We start from the raw sequence: 20,156 nt of genomic DNA, 5'->3' as shown, positions 1-20,156 counted from the left end.
CCAAGGTTGGATACGCCATGCTAGGAGATACTTCCCTCGATGTTTGGCAAGAGAAAACGTATCTTGTGATGTGGACGAAGTATTGTGGCCAGACCCAGCCCGGAGAAGAGATGAAGCGTAGCTTAGCACTGGTGACTGCCCCCCCCCCCCCCACCAATTCCTGTACTGCCCCCCCCGGGACCCCACACACACAACTGTGTTCTTTACTGTATTCTAAAGAATATACTTTTGGTTTACATATGTTTATGGGTTTGTTGTGTGCTACTGTATACAACAGTAATGTTTGGCCTAATAAATATTTTCTGTTTCTACATTGCATTGGTGTTTACAGTGTACTTGTTACCCTCTCAGCAGATTACTTTCACTGTAGAACATTGTATTGAAATGTAGATATAAGCCTATGAAAGAGCTTTAGATTTAGAACAACAGTGTTTACATGGTATATCCAAAAATGTACTATTATGAAAGCAGTGTTTGCCATTTGATGCAAATGCTTCATTCTGACATGTGTTTATGGCATTTTGAATGCAGTGTTACATTTTGAAGGAGATGTGAGGCATTTTGCATTTTGTGTGTGCAGTTTTGGGAATTGTGTGTAGTTTTGAGAAATAAGGAGACAGTTTTGAAAACATGTGTTATAACAATGAATGTAGTTTTACAACAACTAGGAGAAGCCTATATACCATATGAGCTCAGTATATGTCATATTAAGGAGTTTCATTATAGCAGAGCTTGTAAAAAGTCTACGAGGTGCTTAGTATTTCTACAGTGATTTCTTCAGAGTCTGGGTGCTTTAGTGGTTGTCTGAGAGATATGCTCCCGCTATGCATGAGTTAACACTGTGTGAACATATATACACGGACCCAGACACAGACAGACAGACAGACAGACAGACAGACAGACAGACAGACAGACAGACAGACAGACAGACAGACAGACAGACAGACAGACAGACAGACAGACAGACAGACAGACAGACAGACAGACAGACAGACAGACAGACAGACAGACAGACAGACAGACAGCATTTACAGGGCTGGGGGGAAATCATTAGCCACAGCCTCAAATTAATTTACCTTGCAGTCGCTGTGAGGACTACAGGGGTAAAATAACTCTCAGCACTCCCCACATTACACTTCCCTCTATGACCGGGTTGACCGCACCTCATCAACTAATCAAAACAGCAGCCTGTGTCAGTGGATCAACACAATCAGGAAGACTCAGGAGAGGGAGGTTTGGGATGCTATTGGGGAGTGAGAGAAAATTAAAATAAATACAAATCAAGACCTACTAGGGAAGAGAGAGCGATTTGATGCCTCTTTCAGTAGTTCCCCGTTTGATTAACGGTTAGAGAGCCTCCCATGAGGTAAGCAGGAGACACAGTCACACAGAAAGTGCTTTTTCTAATCAGATCCAGACACCCAGCTGGGTTCTGCTCACCACGTTCTGACCTCCACTTCCTCTGCACTCACAGAAGATAGAGGGAGAGAGATGCAATAGGGAGAAAGAAAAATCAAGAAACATGGCAAAATAGCAAGAGATAAATAAATGTATGTGTAAGCCAGGAGTGCTTTACTTTTCACTTGACTTCCTGAATGCGGGGAAAGAGGGGAAAACCCAATCCAGCCCATTCCTGCTGTGGGAACGCTGTATGAATGCAGTGTGAAGGCTGAAGGAAGGCTGAAGGAAGGCTGTAGGAAGGCTGTAGGAAGCCTGTAAGAAGCCTGTAGGAACACTGTATGAACGCTGTATGAAGGCTGAAGGCTGTAGGAAGGCTGTAGAAATGCTGTGGGAATGCTGTAGGAAAGCTGTGGTAACGCTGTAGGAACACTGTGGGAATGCTGTGTAAGGCTGTAGGAATGCTGTAGGAATGCTGTAGGAATGCTGTAGGAAGGCTGTGGGCTGAGACAATTGGATTATCAGTGATATTATTCTGCTTGATGAGGGGGTTAATAAGAGGCAGGTGGTACAGCACCGTAGCAGCTCTGTTGATTTGGAGTGTGAGTATGTGTGAGTGTGTGTGTGTGTGTGTGTGTGTATGTGTATGTACATGTGCGCACGCATGTGTGTGTGCATGCTTTTGTTTATGCGTGTGTGTGTGTGTGTGTGTGTGTGTGTGTATGTGTATGTACATGTGCGCACGCATGTGTGTGTGCATGCTTTTGTTTGTGCGTGTGTGTGCATGCTTTTGTTTGTGTGTGTGTGTGTGTGTGTGTGTGTGTGTGTGTGTGTGTGTGTGTGTGTGTGTGTGTGTGTGTGTGTGTGTGTGTGTGTGTGTGTGTGTGTGTGTGTGTGTGTGTGTGTGTGTGTGTGTGTGTGTGTGTGTGTGTGTGTGTGCATGCTTGCGGTTTTTACAGAGGAGGTGTAATAGCTAGCAGCTTCACTGCACTGCACTCCCTCATCTCGTCAAACCCATTTAGGTGATAAGAGAAATCATTAGCAGAAACCCACATCTTTCTGGTCGGCTGGATCTAGCCTCTAAAGGAATTCCAAACAGAGAACTCAAGAAAAAGAAGGATTTAAAATGCAGATCTGCCATCTGGAGAAGAAGAATTTAGATTTGGGATTTGGGGAGTGTGTAAGCATTTTCTATGTAAATCAACGGGATTGCATCCTCAGCCTCTTAACAGTGTAGTCAGTTTCATACAGCTGTGGTGATTTACATGGGTGTCACAGTCAATCATTGCAGAGCAGAAAAATCCCCTTCCATTCTGACAATCAGTACGCCATCCACTTGACTCCATTCAGTATTCACAGTTGTAAATATTAATGTGAGGCTATGACACAGAGGCCAGTCATATTATCTCTCCTGGGTTATGAGTTGGGCTAGTGGGTATGTGTGTGTGTGTGTGTGTGTGTGTGTGTGTGTGTGTGTGTGTGTGTGTGTGTGTGTGTGTGTGTGTGTGTGTGTGTGTGTGTGTGTGTGTGTGTGTGTGTGTGTGTGTGTGTGTGTGTCACAGGAGGTTGGTGGCACCTTAATTGGGGAGGACGGGCTCGTGGTAATGGCTGGAGTGGAATTAGTGGAATGGTATTAAATACATCAAACACAGTGTTTGATTCCATTCCAATCGCTCTGTTCCAGCCATTATTATGAGCCGTTTTCCCTCAGCAGCCTCCACTGGCATGCATACATGCTTGTCTGTTTTATTGTCCATGTGTGGGCCTCTGTCTGTTTGAATCTATGGGTGTTAAATAGGGTTATGGTATTTCAGAGAGACAATAATAATGCCATTAGTAGTCTCAGCTCTGTCCCTCAGTGGAGAGAACCCCAGGCCTCGGCCATGGCAGCCACACAGATAGTTCTCATACAGGCTGCTCTCCTCACACTCATCTGCATAGAGCAGACAGGCTGGGTATCTGTGTAAGCACTTTGTGACAACTGCTGATGTAAAAATGTAAAAATGGCTTTATAAAATCGGCACCACCAGTACATACAACTTTTTTAATCTCCTCAACGTGCAATTTATAGGGCATCATCTACAGCAGGGGTTTTTAAACTACGGCCTGCGTACTGCAGGTGGTCCACAATTTATCAATCCATTTTTATAAATTACTTCTTTTAAGGAATTTTACATTACTTTTCACAATGCAAATGTTTAATAAGAAAATCGTCACCACCAGTACAGCACCAGTAGCAGAATCCCGACCTGCATTTCCTCTCAGTACCCCTGGTTAGGTAGGCCTACACACACACATCATCATCATCGATCACCTTTATCACCATCCTCTCTGGCATACACCGACATGGTATCCACCTTAGCCTGGTTTACCCCTTCTTCTGTCTCCCTTTCCAAACTGAGCTTGGCGGTAGGCAACTTTTGATTTGGGGAATCAGCATTATGGAAAAACCACATGAAACTACACATGTGAAGTGTTCCAAAAACACATGTTTTCATGTAATCACATGTGATCTTAATTGAAGTTAATGTGATAATATGTGACAACATGTAAAGCAACATGTGATGACATGAAACTACACATGTGAAGTGTTCCAAAAAACATTTGTCACCTGAAATGTTGTGGTTTGTATGCATGAACTCACATCCATAAGTTGCTCTGGATAAGAGTGTCTGCTAAAGGACTAAAATGTAAATGTCAAATGGTAAGCATGAAGTCTGTATTGTTCTCTAAGTAATCTCCCTCCTAAAATGGTCAGCACTTTATACTGTGACAGATTGGAAAATCATATTGTGTGTAGTAGCATAAAGTGAAAGGGACTTCATCAATTGAAAAGCCATAACTATATCTACCCTGTGAAGCTCTATGTTGCCCTTTCATTCATCCTTCATCACACCTCCCTCTAGCCAGGAATGTTACACCGGAGCCATTTTGAAACCAGAACTCACGAGGTGATTGGCCATTTAGAGCGAAAAAAGGACCAGATGGCAGGAAGAGCAGGTCCAGATGGGACTAATTGGCCAGAGCTATGAGGTTAGCACCGAGACACCCTGAAACTAAGCTCAATGGCACCTCAGAAGGACCAAAATGACTCAGAACCTCTGTGTGAAGATTACGAATCTGCTAGACAGATAGACCAGGAGGATGGAGGAGCAGTCGTGGTAAAACGATGGTACGATGGCTCTTGAGCATTCAATCAGTACTAATGAGTGTGTTAATAATGGGCTTGCTGAAGCCAATTTAAGCGTTTTAATATCGAATGTGTGTGGAGAGGGAATTAGTCATCAGCAGACAGCAGGGAGCTGAAGGCAGAGGCAGCCATCTCAGACACTCCACCAAAGCCTGCGGGATTTATGACAACTCGTTGAAGACACAACATTCAACATTTCGCCCCAGGCAAAAGAAATTCATCTTCCCCTCAAACATCACTCTGCTTCAAAATTCGGAAAGTATTCAGACCCCTTCCCTTTTTCCACCAAAAAACAGAAATACCTTAATTACATAAGAATTCAGACCCTTTACTTTGAGACTCAAAATTTAGCTCAGGCAAATCCTGTTTCCATTGATCATCCTTGAGATGTTTCTACAACTTGATTGGAGGCCACCTGTGGTCAATTCAATTTATTGGACATGATTTGGACAGGCACACACCTGTCTATATAAGGTCACAGTTGACAGTGCATGTCAGAGCAAAAACCAAGCCATGAGGTCAAATAACTTGTCCGTACAGCTCCGAGACAGGATTGTGTCGAGGCACAGGAAGTTTACCAAAAAATATCTGCAGCATTAAAGTTCCTCAAGAACATAGTGGCCTCCATCATTCTTAAATGGAAGAAGTTTGGAACCACCAAGACTCTTCCTAGAGCTGAATGTCCTTGAGTGGCCCAACCAAGCCCGGACTTGAACCTGATCAAACTTCTCAGGAGAGACCTGAAAATAGCTGTGCAACGACACTCCCCATCCAACCTGACATAGTTTGAGAGGATCTGCAGAGAAAAATGGGAGAAACTCACCAAATACTGGTGTGCCAAGCTTATAGCGTCATACCCAAGAAGACTTGAGGCTGTAATCGCTGCCAAAGTTGCTTCAACAAAGTACTGAGTAAAGGGTCTGAAAACATATGTACATTTATATTTTTTCATTTTTTATTATACAAAATCAAACCTGTTTTTGCTTTGTCATTATAGGGTATTGTGTTTAGATTGATAAGGGGGAAAAAACGATTTAATCAATTTTAGAATAAGGCTGTAACGTAACATAAAGTGAAAAATGTCAAGGGGTCTGAATACTTTCCGAATGCACAGTTAGAGTCAGGCTCACATGGCTGCAGATGGGTTTAAAATGAGCTCAGATTATGTCTCTGTCTGGATCAGGTCTCCACTAGTAATCCATATATACTATAATACAACTTTTTTAATCTCCTCAACGTGCAATTTATAGGGCATCATCTACAGCAGGGGTTTTCAAACTACGGTCTGCGTACTGCAGGTGGTCCACAATTTATCAATCCATTTTTATAAATTACTTATTTTAAGGAATTTTACATTACTTTCACAATGCAAATGTTTAATAATAATAATAATAATAATAATAATAATAATAATAATAATAATAGGCATTCATTTGTTACATTCACTGCCCAAATTGTCCATTTGACCGGCAAGATATGTGATTTAAAAAATATCCTCTACTGGTGGTTCTCAAAAGCTTTTGACAGTGATTCGGTGGTCCCCAGAATGGAAAAGGTTGGGAACCACTGATCTAGAGTACAAGGGTCATCTATAAAGAACTACCCATGTCCAAACCTTAACTGAACCACTAAAGGTAAAGTGACCCCAGTCCATTAGGTAAAGTTACGATTCGCAGCAGTAGTTCTTTCCACAGATCACACAGTTTAAACCACATGACAACTCAGCCATATTATTAACATTCTTCAGACCAGATATTTTAAAACTGCCCAATTTATCATTAGAACAATTCAATTAAAATGAAAGGCCCAAACTTATTGAGCAAATCAATCTATATGCCAGCTGGGGATAGTTGAGAATGTAAAGTCAATAACCGAAGCCCACTCCATAATCATTAATCTGATCAGCTAAGTGAGGGATGCATCCCTCTACATGAGTGGTGAGTGTCGCAGCTAATGTCCTCCCCCTCTTCGTTTCACTTCAATCAATTACCCAGTCAGGATGGATCAGTCTTCCACACTGCATTACCCTGTTTGAGGAACGCCTCTGCCAGGCCTGGGCTGTTTTGGCAGAGAGAGGGAGGAGAAAACTAAGGGAGAAAGTAAAGGGAGAGGGATGGAAGGATGGGGGGGTGAGGAACGAGAATAACCTCCATCATACCCTCATTAATCACCAGTGGGGTACCTTGGAAACACTGACTCCCTCCCACTCGTTCTCTCTTTATCAATCTCTCCCTCTCTTTCTCTCTCGCTCTCATTTCCTCTTCATAAACACTCTCTCTTCCTACTTGTTCTCATCCCTGAAAATCTTCAATTTTGCCAGCTACAGTTTGGGTTGGTCAGACTGGCTTCCCCCCAGTGTCACCCTGACCCTAACCCTTGCCAACTGGGCAGACAGAGAGAGATGAGGTCCTATCAGGTCTTACCTGACCATCAAGACTGTTGGGATTGTTCAGGAAGGTGCTACTGTGACATCCTCCTACTTTCTCCCATCTCTCTCTCTCTCTTCTCCTCTCTTGGGGGATGTTGTGTATCCATGGGTACAGGATGTGCTCGTGCACAACAGGGAGCTGCCACTACAGTCAGCTGACTACTCGGCAGGAATGTTTACCAGAAGTCACATGACACACTGAATGCGCTGAAGGGCACATACACACACATGCTTGCACACACCCACTTTCTATAACTGATCAAATGAGCTCCAAAGGGTTGTACTTTAAGGAAAGAGCAGCTGATTTCCACCTGAGGCCCACAATTCCACACATATTTCCTCAGCTACACTGGAGGGGCAAGTATCCTCAAACCATGACTGGGTGACTGATCAGGACATAGCTCTGCACTCCAAGGCTTCCAATGGTGGTAACAGCATAGTCGTAAGAGATATCTGCTTCCACTACTGTTCTAATGACATGAATAGAGAGAGAATTTAGAAAGTGAGAAACCTAAGGAAATAGGAATGTGAGGAAAACAATATGCAGGAGCAATATCCTCGTATTCTATCCTCATCTTCATCATCAGATATTCTTCCTATCGTAACACCTTCAAGGGATTATGAAGCAGTGTCACCTGTGTTTTCCTCCTCCACCTGTGTTGAGCTATTCTCTCAGATGACTCTGCTCAGTGCTGTGACTGTAACTTTTGATGTGTCTGCAGTATGCTGTGTGAGTCTGGAGTCTGGGGCGGGCTCTGCGTCACACAGCTGACTGTAATGACTGCACCACTGCAGCCCACATCCTCTCTATTCTTCGATTCCTATTGTTACCGGAATCACAGAAATAGAATTGAATAGCCCCAACTAAACTTTGGGTAGGCATTATACCATAGCAACTGGAAATTCCCATGCAAAAGTGTCAGCCTAAATGTAAGTACATACACATGCATTGTACTAACCACTAGTTTTCTTTGCCATTAGACATGTTCTTACCCATGTAATGTAAAGTGGGACTCGAAGCTTTGAACCTTTCATACTGAAGTCAGTCTAATTTAATAGAAAGACTCCAATCCCCATAGAGTATACTTCTAATAATATTTCTGGACGGATATAAAAGGAAATTACACATTGGGGGATCAATGACGTAATTCATCACACAGCAGGCAGAGATCTAAAAGATCATTTCCAGGGAGAAAAACAACATAGATGAACCTGGATCTCCCACAGTACTTCCTGCCTAAGCATAATTCCTGTCCTAATTTAATCAGGCATTCACTAAGGGCGGTCTTATGGGGTCCTGTGGGGGACTAACTGTGTTGTGGTTCTGTGACAGTGACAGCTTTCAGTGAGCAGAGGTTTCCATGGGGCCCCAAACTCATTCCAGAGACCTTTTTCATGACATTAGTTTAAAAAGGGTTTATATTGACCTATAGCCATAGGGATGAGTCACAGTCAGCACTAGCAGCAGTGTGACATGGACCATAGGCCTGATTAACTGAGTGGATTTTAATGCCCTGTGATTCATCATCATCATCTTCATAAAAAGATGAATACCCACTCTCACATAGATATTAGTTCTGTATGCAGACAGTGTGCTGGTATCCTTGTTATTCCATGGACCCTGCACCTGGAGTTTGATGGATGTTCATGTTTTAAATTGTGATTAATCAATATCACAATATACTTCATACATTCTTAGAAAAAGGGTTCTTCGGCTTCCCGATAGGAGAACCAGGTAGAACTCTTTTGGGTTCCATGTAGAACCCTCTGGGGAAAGGGTTCTACATGGAACCCAATAAGGTTGTACCTGGAACCAGAAGGGTTCTACCTGGAACCAAAAATGGTTATTCAATTGGTTATCCTATGGAGACAGCCAAATAACACTTTTAGGTTCTAGATAGCACCTTTTTCTGAGTGTACTCAAACCGGACAGTTGGCTGCTTTGCCTGATGTATTGTTGTCTCTACCTTCTTGCTCTTTGTATTGTTGTCTGTGCCCAATAATGTTTTGTGCTGCTACCATGTTGTTGTCATGTTGTGTTGCTACCATGATGTGTTGTTGTCTTAGGCCTCTCTTTATGTAATGTTGTGTTGTCTCTCTTGTCGTGATGTATTTTGTTCTATATTTTTATTAGATTTTATTTAAAAAATGTAATCCCAGCCCCCGTCCCCGCAGGAGGCCTTTTGCCTTTCGGTGGGCCATCATTGTAAATAAGAATTTGTTCTTAACTGACTTGTGAAATACAAATATTTTAAAAAACATCTGAAGGACCTACAGTTGAAGTCAGAAGTTTACATATACCTTAACCAATTACATTTAAACTCAGTTTTTCACAATTCCTGATATTTAATCCTAGTAAGTATTCCCTGTCTTAGGTCAGTTAGGATCACCACTTTATTTTAAGAAAGTGAAATGTCAGAATACTAGTAGAGAGAATTACTTATTTCAGCTTTTATTTCTTTCATCACAATCCCAGTGGGTCAGAAGTTTACATACACTCAATTAGTATTTGTTAGAAATGCCTTTAAATTGTTTAACTTGGGTCAAATGTTTTGGGTAGCCTTCCACAAGCTTCCCACAATAAATTGGGTGAATTTTGGCCCATTCCTACTGACAGAGCTGGTGTAACTGAGTCAGGTCTGTAAGCCTCCTTGCTCGCACGCGCTTTTTCAGTTCTGCCCACAAATTTTCTATGGGATTGAGGTCAGGGCTTTGTGATGGCCACTCCAATATCATGACTTTGTTGTCCTTCAGCCATTTTGCCACAACTTTGAAAGTATGCTTGGGGTCAATGTCCATATGGAAGACCCATTTGCGACCAAGCTTTAACTTCCTGACTGATGTCTTGAGATGTTGCTTCAATATATCCACATAATTTTCCATCCTCATAATGCCATCTATTCTGTGAAGTGCACCAGTCCTTCCTGCAGCAAAGCACCCCCACAACATGATGCTGCCACCCCCGTGCCTCACGGGTGGGATGGTGTTCTTCGGCTTGCAAGCCTCCCCCTTTTTCCTCCAAACATATTGATGGTCATTATGGCCAAACAGTTCTATTTTTGTTTCATCAGATCAGAGGACATTTCTCCAAAAAGTACGATCTTTGTCCCCATGTGCAGTTGCAAACCGTAGTCTGGCTTTTTTATGTTGGTTTTGGAGCGGTGGCTTCTTCCTTGCTGAGTGGCCTTCCAGGCTATGTTGATATAGGACTTGTTTTACTGTAGATATAGATACTTTTGTACCTGTTTCCTCCAGCATCTTGACAAGGTCCTTTGCTGTTGTTCTGGGATTGATTTGCACTTTTCGCACCAAAGTACGTTAATCTCTAGGAGACAGAATGCGTCTCCTTCCTGAGCAGTATGATGGCTGTGTGGTCCCATGGTGTTTATACTTGCGTACTATTGTTTGTACAGATGAACGTGGTACCTTCAAGCGTTTGGAAATTGCTCCCAAGGATGAACCAGACTTGTGGAGGTACACAATGTTGGCTGATTTCTTTTGATTTTCCCATGATGTCAAGCAAAGAGGCACTGAGTTTGAAGGTAGGCCTTGAAATACATCCACAGGTACACCTCCAATTGCCTAAAATTGTGTCAGTTAGCCTATCAGAAGCTTCTAAAGCCATGACATAATTTTCTGGAATTTTCCAAGCTGTTTAAAGGCACAGTCAACTTAGTGTATGTAAACTGTAAACAGTGAATTATAAGTGAAATATCTGTCTGTAAACAATTTTTGGAAAAATGACTTGTGTCATGCACAAGTAGATGCCCTAACCGACTTGCCAAACTATAGTTTGTTAACAAGACATTTGTGGAGTGGTTGAAAAACGAGTTTTAATGACTCCAACCTAAGTGTATGTAAACTTCCGACTTCAACTGTATATGGCAAAAACACACAGTGAAGGTTGCATAGAATTAATAATATTTTTCTATATTGTACTGTATGAATGGAAAACTTGACAGGAAGAAAACAACCACAGAACACTCTGTGTAGGAGGGGACAGGGGTGTTCTGAAATTATTCTGTTTGATTGACATGCCTGTACTGTAGGTCCTACCAGAGACCTGCCTCTTACAGTGTTCATTGGCTGTATGTGTGTGGGCCTTTACTATCTGAGGGGGCAAGCATGTTCCATTACACATTAGCATGGCATGGATTCTCAACATCTGGTTTGTGGTCTCTCCCATAACTCAATCCATATCTCTCCATCATTCACTAGGCATCCTATCGACTGCAGGAGTGCAAGGTCGAGCCACATCCATTAATAACTGTCTTGGTCATGCTACATTACATTATTAATCAGCTCAGTGATAGCTCTGAGAACACACACACACAATATCCTCTGTGTAACCCTCCAGCATTACATTAGCCACAACATGGTCATTGAGCAGCCCCTTTCATTCAAAGCATAGAACAGTGAGCACACAGATTCAGTAACCAACAGTGACCCAAGCAGGAATTGAACCCACAACCTTGCTGTTGCCAGCACCAATCACTAACCGACTGAACCATCTGAGCCACAGCCAACACAGATTCACACAGGCAATACAGATGCAGATAACTACAGTACAATGCTGCAGGAGGCAGAGCATTCAGGATCTCTGTGTCTTTTTCCACCCACCACCCTTCCAGAATCAGCCGTTTCTGTGGCGACAGAGCTGGGGGGAGAAGGGGAGGGGGTCGGACGAGGGGGGGTCGATTCTGTGAAAGTGGAGAGACGACACTTCAATTACAGTGGGAGAGAGATGGAGGGGTGGAAGGAGGGGGATAAAGGGATGTGAAAGGGTCAGTAGGGAGCTTACGCATCTCTCTGCATCTCTCAACATCTCTCAGATAGTCAGACAGGAGTGGCAGAGGCTGTGGCAGAGGCTGTGGCAGAGGCTGTGGCAGAGGCTGTGGCATTCCCAGCGTATTATCCAGACTCTGCCTTTTCTCTGAAATCTGCAGTTGTCCTTGTTCTACATGAATGAAGCAAACAACATTCTCCACCATTTCCGCTCAGTCTATTCCTCTATGCTTCTACAGTAACTGACGTAAGAAACAGAAATGGCCTCAGTCGATGTCTTCACACACTAAAATGGAGGAATTTCACACTGAATTGATGGTCTATTAGAAACAAACCCCAAAACAGTCAGAGCCTGCCAATAGCAATAGACAGTACCTAACAGAAAAAGCTGCAGCAGAAACCCCCCAGAAGCATCTACAAGTGGTTAGTACTAACACATTAGACATCGCCACTGAACCCTTTCCCCATGCTGGCTTAGAAAGCCATTTATATGGCTTAGAAAGCAGAAATAGGAGGCAGTTATCAAATGTGTCACGGGCAAGATTACTGCAGTATAGCTCTCCATGCTCCACCCCTGCCCACACAGCTCAGTCCATAGGGATGGATCAGTCTTCATACAGTACAGAGGAGATGATCTAGACCCACAGTCACCCTGAGAACCAGAGGGACAGCTATACAGATACTGAGTTATACAGTTGACAGGCTGGCTGGACAGCTGTAAGGTACAGTAGCCTAGCTATGTGGATATTTGCATTCTGTCAGCTGGTCGGTGGTTTAAATCAGAGCAGCTGAAAAGACACTTGTGTCTTCATGTTTCATTGCTCCTGAGCTAAGTCTGATAACAGTAATGTTGCTGCTGCTGCATCCACCCACTCTCTCTCTTTCTCACTGCCTCTTTCTTTCTCTCTCACTGGAACGCACAAACACAGGCACAGGCACGAGCACACACAAGGGCACGTGCACACACACACACGTAGGTTGTAAGAGGGATATAGCTCGATACATTACTTGCCATTCAAAAAGTAAACAGAATACACAAACATAAACATAGCACCCACACACACACCCCTTGTCTGTGGCAGTTCATAATGGATACACCCTAAAAATGGTATCAGACTCAGAAAACTTTCCACACTTTCCTTTGGTAATATCATCAGCATTAAACCTGTTCAGTCTTATTATAAACACTTCAGTGTTACATCTTTCTGAGTCATCTAACACACCAAGAAACTAAGATGTCACATTCTCTCACCCAACACTAATGAAAACAATACCAAAGATCAATTCATGAAGTTTTACGAGCACATTAAGCTGTGAACCAAAACACACCATGCAAGTATTTCCCTCTCTTTCTTTCGTTCTCTCCCTCAATTCAGTGGATACATATGTTTTATTGCCAAAACAGTTCACTACTGCAAATTGAAATCTCTCTCGCCCTCTCTCTCTGACTACAGACTACAGAAAAGCAGCAGACAGACTCACCTCTGTAATTATCTGTCTGTGGCTGCAGGGTTCCACAGCTGTAGCTTTAGAGAGGTGGTGGACAGGAGGAACTCTCTCTTTTCACTCACAGTGTTGTCATGGCAGTGGTGTGGCAGAGGTACAGTACTGTTCACAGCTTACAGCTCACTGCTCTGTCTGTCTGTAGATCACTGAGAAAAACACCAGCTCAGCTCAGCTCAGCCCCTGGCTCTGACTCTGACTGCAACGCAGCAGCAGCAGCAGACAGATGAGAGGCACGACTGGAGCCTGCAAGCTCTGTCACCAGCTCAAGTCTCCCTCCCTCACTCTGTTATTCTCTCTCTTTCTCTCTTTATTTCTCCTCCAGGCGTGGTGTCTCTCCTCAAGGCTGCTCAGAGGTAAAGGGAGAAGAATACTACAACAGATCAGCACATTCAGGTTGGGTTGGCTTCCTTCACATGCATGGCATGTGTGTTATGAACTTTCTGTGAGCGCTAATGAGAGTTAGGCAAGCAGGCTCTCACTGAGAAATAGACTGATAGAAAGCTACTCCCACCTCTACCCCCCCTCCTCTTCTCATCATCTCTCCAGCCTGTTAGAGAGTGAGTCATTGTCTCTGAGCCAATCACAACGCAGCAAACTGCCTATGATTAAAATCACAAGGGTACTAACCAGGGCCGAGGCTCCACCACTGCTATCATGAGGAGAAGGGGATGAAACAAGGAGGGAAGGAGAGGAGAATAAAACCACCAGAGACAAGGAAGGGGAAAGTGTGAGAGAACTTTTACATACTTGTCGATTTTATGGGATGCTGTGGACTCTGGTCATATGGTGAGGTAGTCAGTGAATGACAGCTGCATTCCTCTTTGAAACTGTGTCACAGTAGTCTGTCAGGGAAAGGGTTTCTCCTCTGATGCATAATTACATCAGGCACAGAAAGTGAAGGGGAATGCAGAGTCCACTGGTGGATTTGACATCTTTTTGATAATAACCTATTTTGTCCTGTTGGGTTGCGCCTGATTGAATAGGGGGGATATATAAACCTGCTGGGCAGAATCAGGGAATTCTAGGGCTGATTCTCCTTCTAATTCTGAAGTGCTGCTGATTGCAAACCCTTTACAACTGACCACTGCTGTTGGATTATGATGACTTTCATTCAACCAACCTGCCACCATCGACACCAGGGGTCCCCAATTACATTCAGCCGTGGGCCGATTTTCCTTGAGCGGATGGTCGGTGGGGTAGGAGCATAGTTATAAATAATTAGTACACTGCAAATTGACTGCAAGAATCCCGAACACATATAGTATTTGACAAAAACAGAATTATTTCAAACCTTGATTACATTGGGATATGATCACATATGCCTCTCTATTTATTATTGGGAATACTTGGGAACAGATTACCTAAATTAAAATCACTTTGAGCTAATTTCCTGGTGATGTTATAGTCTCTCACATCCAATATTGAAAATGATAATATATATACTCTACCGGTCAAAAGTTTTAGAACACCTACTCGTTCAAGGGTTTTTTCTTTATTTTTACTATGTTCAACATAGAGTAATAGTGAAGACATCAAAACTATGAAATAATTCATATGGAATCATGTACTAACCAAAAAAGTGTTAAACAAATCAAAATATATTTGAGATTCTTCAAAGTAGCCACCCTTCGCCTTGACAGCTTTGCACACTCTTGGTATTCTCTCAACCAGCTTCACCTGGAATGCTTTTCCAATAGTCTTGAAGGACTTCCCACATATGCTAAGCACTTGTTGGCTGCTTTTCCATCACTCTCCTTCTTGGTAAAATAGCCCTTACACAGCCTGCAGGGGTGTTGGGTCATTGTCCTGTTGAAAAACAAATAATAGTCCAACTAAGCCCAAACCAGATGGGTTGGCGTGTTGCTGCAGAATGCTGTGGTAGCAATGCTGGTTAAGTGTGCCTTGAATTCCAAACAGACATTGTCACCAGCAAAGCACCCCCACACCATAACACCTCCTTCTCCATGCTTTATGGTGGGAAATATACATCCGGAGATCACCCACACCGCGTCTCACAAAGACACGGCGGTTGGAGCCGTGCAAAATCAAGTGTGTAGCTCACAACATGACACAATGACACAATCAGTCAACAACCAGAAGAAGAGGACATATGAGTGCACATTTTCTAAACCACACGCCAAATTTTACTGAACGTTGCCACACGTGATAGCAGCATCCCGGAAAGACACTTGACCTGCTTGTGTGAGGAAGTAGTCCTTGAGGTTGTTGCACACGTCTATAGCAATTTTGGTTGCTTTTTCTGCTGACATGTTTCTTGCATCCAGGAAGCTGGTGTACCCTTGTACCACCTGTCTCCACTCTCCTGGAAGCAGGTCACCAGTGGGTGTGGAGTGGTCAACAAACATGGGGTGGATGTACCGTGTTGAGGAATCGGTGTTGTCAGTGTCTGTGTTAGTGTCTGTGTTGCAAAGGTAGTTGTGGAGGGCAACGTAGGCCTTCCCAATGGTCTCAGCTTTCTCTGGGGCAACATCAAGGGTTCATCCCAGCATCCTCCATCTTGCAGCAAGGATCCATATGCAGTTCTCTGAAATTCTTCTGGCTCTTGAGTGGCGGAAGTCATAGTCATTCTTGGCATCATCAAGGCCAGAATTACCCTTGAATAAAATAAGTGTTTCCATAGTATTGAACAGGAACATGAAGGCTGTCAAATGTGTACTGTAACAACTGTTTAGCCTATGCTTTGGACATAGGCCCCCATCCTATTATTGGGATGCCAGTTCACTTTTATGTGAGGCATATCATTAGACCATCTATATTGGTATAATTTTCACATGTATATAGTCGCATGTTTTTAGCGTATCTTCCCTGGATATGGTCGGTACCTTGCATCAGTACCATTGACAAAAATACCTTGTAGGTGTAGTAATCACTGCCGAGTTTACCGGATCTCCGATCCGAACATGTCAAATCCCCGAGCTGACAAGGTAAAAATCTGTTGTGTATGTCGATTAAGGCAGCCCCCCGCACCTCTCTGATTCAGAGGGGTTGAGTTAAATGTGGAAGACACATTTCAGTTGAAGACATTCAGTTGTACAACTGACTAGGTATCCCTTTTCTGTGGGCAGTTCCTGCATTACAACGGATAATTCCAACAGTCCCCAAAATCTCAAACGATTTCTGTCCATTGTGCCACGGAGGGATAAGCAACAAAATCCTCCTTTCGGACATACCAGATAGCCTGGCACACTTCCGTGACAATGGCACAAACTGTCGAGATTCCTAGGTTAAGTTATAACTCACAGTGTTACTTTGCTGTGTGCTGCAACTCGCCAAAAACCGAAAGGTCACAGATAGCTTTTCCGCAGCCCTTACGGGTAAGCTGTGAGTTCTCTTCTGTGAGATGTGAGGGGCAAGCCGCTGAAGCAAGTCGTCAAATCTGGCAACTGACATCCTAAAGTATTGAACAACCTCGCCAATGCTTGGCATAGGTTGAATAAGAGACGCGTATTCTCCATCGTCCCCTCTTGTAGTCTTCAATGGACGAATTTGCCATTTTCTCAGTCTTTTTTTTCTTCTCATCCTGAGTAATAATAGCAGTTTAAGCTCTTGCTGTTACAATTTAAAAAGAGACATGTTTTCTTCTGTGGCTAAAAAGTAGTGTCGTAAAGCATAGAACACCAGACTATCTTGACATGTAGCTAGCATTTGTAAACAGTCATATAACACCGTATCCGGAAGTTCAAACGTCGTCGCTAGATAGAGTCAAAAAGAGTGCCTCGGCCCCTCTAGCTTGGTTAGCTACTCTGGCTCCCCAAGACCCTAGTGGATTTACACTACTGTCATGACGTGGCCCTTTCTGGGTATAGATCGTGGCATCCCTCTCTCTCTCTCTCTCTCTCCTACACCCAGGTTCTGATTTCTCAGGTTGTAAATTCCTGGAGGAGACTCTCTCCACCCACTTCCCTTTGTCCACCAAGCCGTCATATCGGCTTAGCCCACTAGGGAACCTCCCCTATCGTTTCCTTGTAACCATATCTACTGTTTGTTTGTTTACGCATTTCTGTGATTATTTAGTTAGTTAGTAAATACATGATTAATAAGACAATTGGTGTATGGATGATTCATAGTAAAGGCTGGGTTCGTGCAGATTACCAACAATTTATGACGTTTGGAATGAGAGTAAGGTGAGGTAAAGAATAATTAATTAATTAGAAGACTAATTGATCAGATATTAAAATATCTGAAGAATTATATTAGGAAAATTATAATTTAGTAATCTGAAGATTTTCCTTGGTGCCCCAACTTCCTAGTTAATTATATTTACATGATTAGTTTAATTACGTAATAATAATTACAAAGAATCAATTTGATAAAATAACAGTCTTCAATTTAATGATGCCAAAGACACGACACTACACAAGGGGGACTTCCTCTCTGGTTGGAACGCAATTAAAAGGGTTCGCTTCCCCTTCAAAAACGACTCCACACACAAACATTTATGCAAGTAGATCTACTCACGTAGACCGTGTAGATCCCTTAGATGGAAACAGAAAAGTCTGAGCCTTTTGGGAAAAACAATAAGGTAAATCTGAGCAGGTTGACATTTACAGTCATGAATCTTACCCTGGAGGCAGCTCTGCAGAGTGGTCACCACAAAGTCATAACATCTGATTTTAAATCTGTTTTTAAACCTAACCCTAACCTTAACCACATTGCTAACCCTAAGACCAAAAAGCAAAACAAAATATGAATTTTGACTTTGCAGCTGGTCCATCTAGCGGAAATCGATCAGTTCTGCCTCCAGGGCAAGATTTATGACAATAAACACCAACCTGCTAAAGCTGATGGAAACTTGCAGAGAGAAAAGGAGAAGCCCAATCTTCATACACTCAGTCATTCCATCATTCCCTCTCTTTCTGCTCATATAAATACTAAACCTTTATTTGCCACAAAATGTTTCTTTCAAAATGTACTTACAATGTTAGACCCGCACTCCATATCTTAGTTCAATGTGACATGGCCACAGCACCACAAATTATTATATTTTTCACAAGTTAAAGGACCAGACATGAAATGGGTTTAGAATATTTAACAAGGAAATGGAATGGAAGTGGGGAAATGAGAATGAACTGGATGAAGCCAAGTGCTGCAGATGAAGGATCCAGAGGGTTTGACTCATTATGGTTTGGCTTGGAGTCTCAGACAGATATCACTGTCAGGCTGGCAGTGGGGAGGAGGATGGATGCTACACAAAACAGAGAGAATACATTATTGTTTGGTCAGGTTTAAGTAGGGTGGTAATGGTGATTAAGGAGAGTGAGAACAGGTGTTGAGGCTGATTAGCAGTTAGTAGCAGCTTGAGCTTGTTTGAGGAGTTACGTTCAAACCATCTAGTTAAGTGTTGCAAACAGTAGTTGAGGCTGATTGGCAATGGTCAGCAGCTGGTGCTTGTTTAGTTGCTAGGAAGCTGCTTTCAAGGCAAGTGTTACATTCAAATCTGGTCCTTTCCCCTGCATTTTTGTTAATCCTTAACACAATAATCTGAGTACACACATGCTAATAAAACCAATGTGTTATTGCAAAGGGGTATTACAAATCAAGCGTGTACAGTATCTGTGACTGAACCAGAGTTTAATTTGATTCCAGATTTATGGAAAATCTGACAACGTCAGTAGAACGTGCAATACACAATGCAGTAACAGTAACTCAACAACAGACACACAATACTGTAACAGTAACTCAACAACAGACGCCACTGTTAAAGATGGGACCTGTGATTTAGCCATGGAGTCAATACTGAAGTGGTCTGTTGCCAAGCGCTCCGATCCAAATCAATTTCCTCCTCTCCTGTTTCTTAGAATTCTGCGATAGAATCAGAGAGAGTCAGAGGAAAAGTCCAGATATTAAGTGAAGAGAAATATGAACAGAGAGATAGAGAGAATGAAAAGGCTTCGAAAGAAAGCAAGAGAAAGGAAAAAGGGGTAAGCAAGAAAGAAAGGAGAGATGGATAGAGGGAGGGAGACAGAGCAATCCACATGACTGAAAATGAATTCTGTAGTGTAGCTGTTAAAGCCATTTCCCCTCTACACATTTCTGTTTCAGCCTGAAAATAGGCATTGACATCTGATGCACATAATATAATAACCTGATGATTATAAAGCCAGACAGCCCTCTTTCTTAACAGTCTCCCTTTTTGTTCAAAAATGTCCATTAACTCAAAAGCAATTACTGTGACGGAAGCGAAACTGTATCCATCTTGGCCATTTATTCAGAAAGAAGGATGTATAGCAGTGGTGGTCGGTGCCATTTAAAATGAGGGAGGACGAGAAAAAAAAATCATGAGCATGGCCTTATTTCTACAATAGCATATTGGATGACTGTCATTCATATTCCATTCACCCAGTTCAATGTAACGTTGATAGATTTTGGCTACTACATGATACTCGAATTTCCCTATACCCATGAGGTTGCTACAACCTAGCCTATGAATGACCGTTTACAACGTAGGTGCACCGGTCAAGATCATTTTTTGTAATCAAGGTGACAGACAGTAACACATTCAATACCGCCTTGCACACTCTTGCCTGTATCTAGCTGATCTTGGGTGTAATCATGTACATTTCTGAAATGAAGAGAAAAGCAGATCTGAACCAGCTGTCAAATACACTACATCTACAACAGATTCAGAAGACTGGCTATAGGCCTATTTAGAGTATTGCTGTTTATATTTAAAGGCAAAAGGGGACACATTGGACATGCTTGGCTAACGTAGTTTGGAGGCACTCAAAACAACCATTCAACAGCTTTACAGGCTTTCATCAGGAAGCCCACTCAAGAAAAAGCTTCAAACTGTAACTAGTGCCGGAAACCTGGTTCAGGTTATCAGTC

General features: G+C 42.7%; 1 protein-coding gene across 2 annotated transcripts in view; it reads right to left on the bottom strand.

The window, feature by feature from the left end:
- Window positions 1-13,774, bottom strand: part of LOC106566643 (prickle-like protein 2) — a 65,520-nt gene extending 51,746 nt beyond the window's left edge. For both annotated transcript variants that reach the window (XM_014134863.2, XM_045693041.1), the window contains exon 1: window positions 13,284-13,774. The gene's annotated coding sequence lies outside the window, so the exon portion shown is untranslated. The remainder of the gene's footprint in view (window positions 1-13,283) is intronic.
- Window positions 13,775-20,156: the final 6,382 nt, after the last annotated feature.

This window comes from Salmo salar, chromosome ssa13 (assembly GCF_905237065.1).
Source record: "Salmo salar chromosome ssa13, Ssal_v3.1, whole genome shotgun sequence".
Taxonomy (NCBI): domain Eukaryota; kingdom Metazoa; phylum Chordata; class Actinopteri; order Salmoniformes; family Salmonidae; genus Salmo; species Salmo salar.
This window is presented reverse-complemented; position numbering and strand designations above follow the sequence as displayed.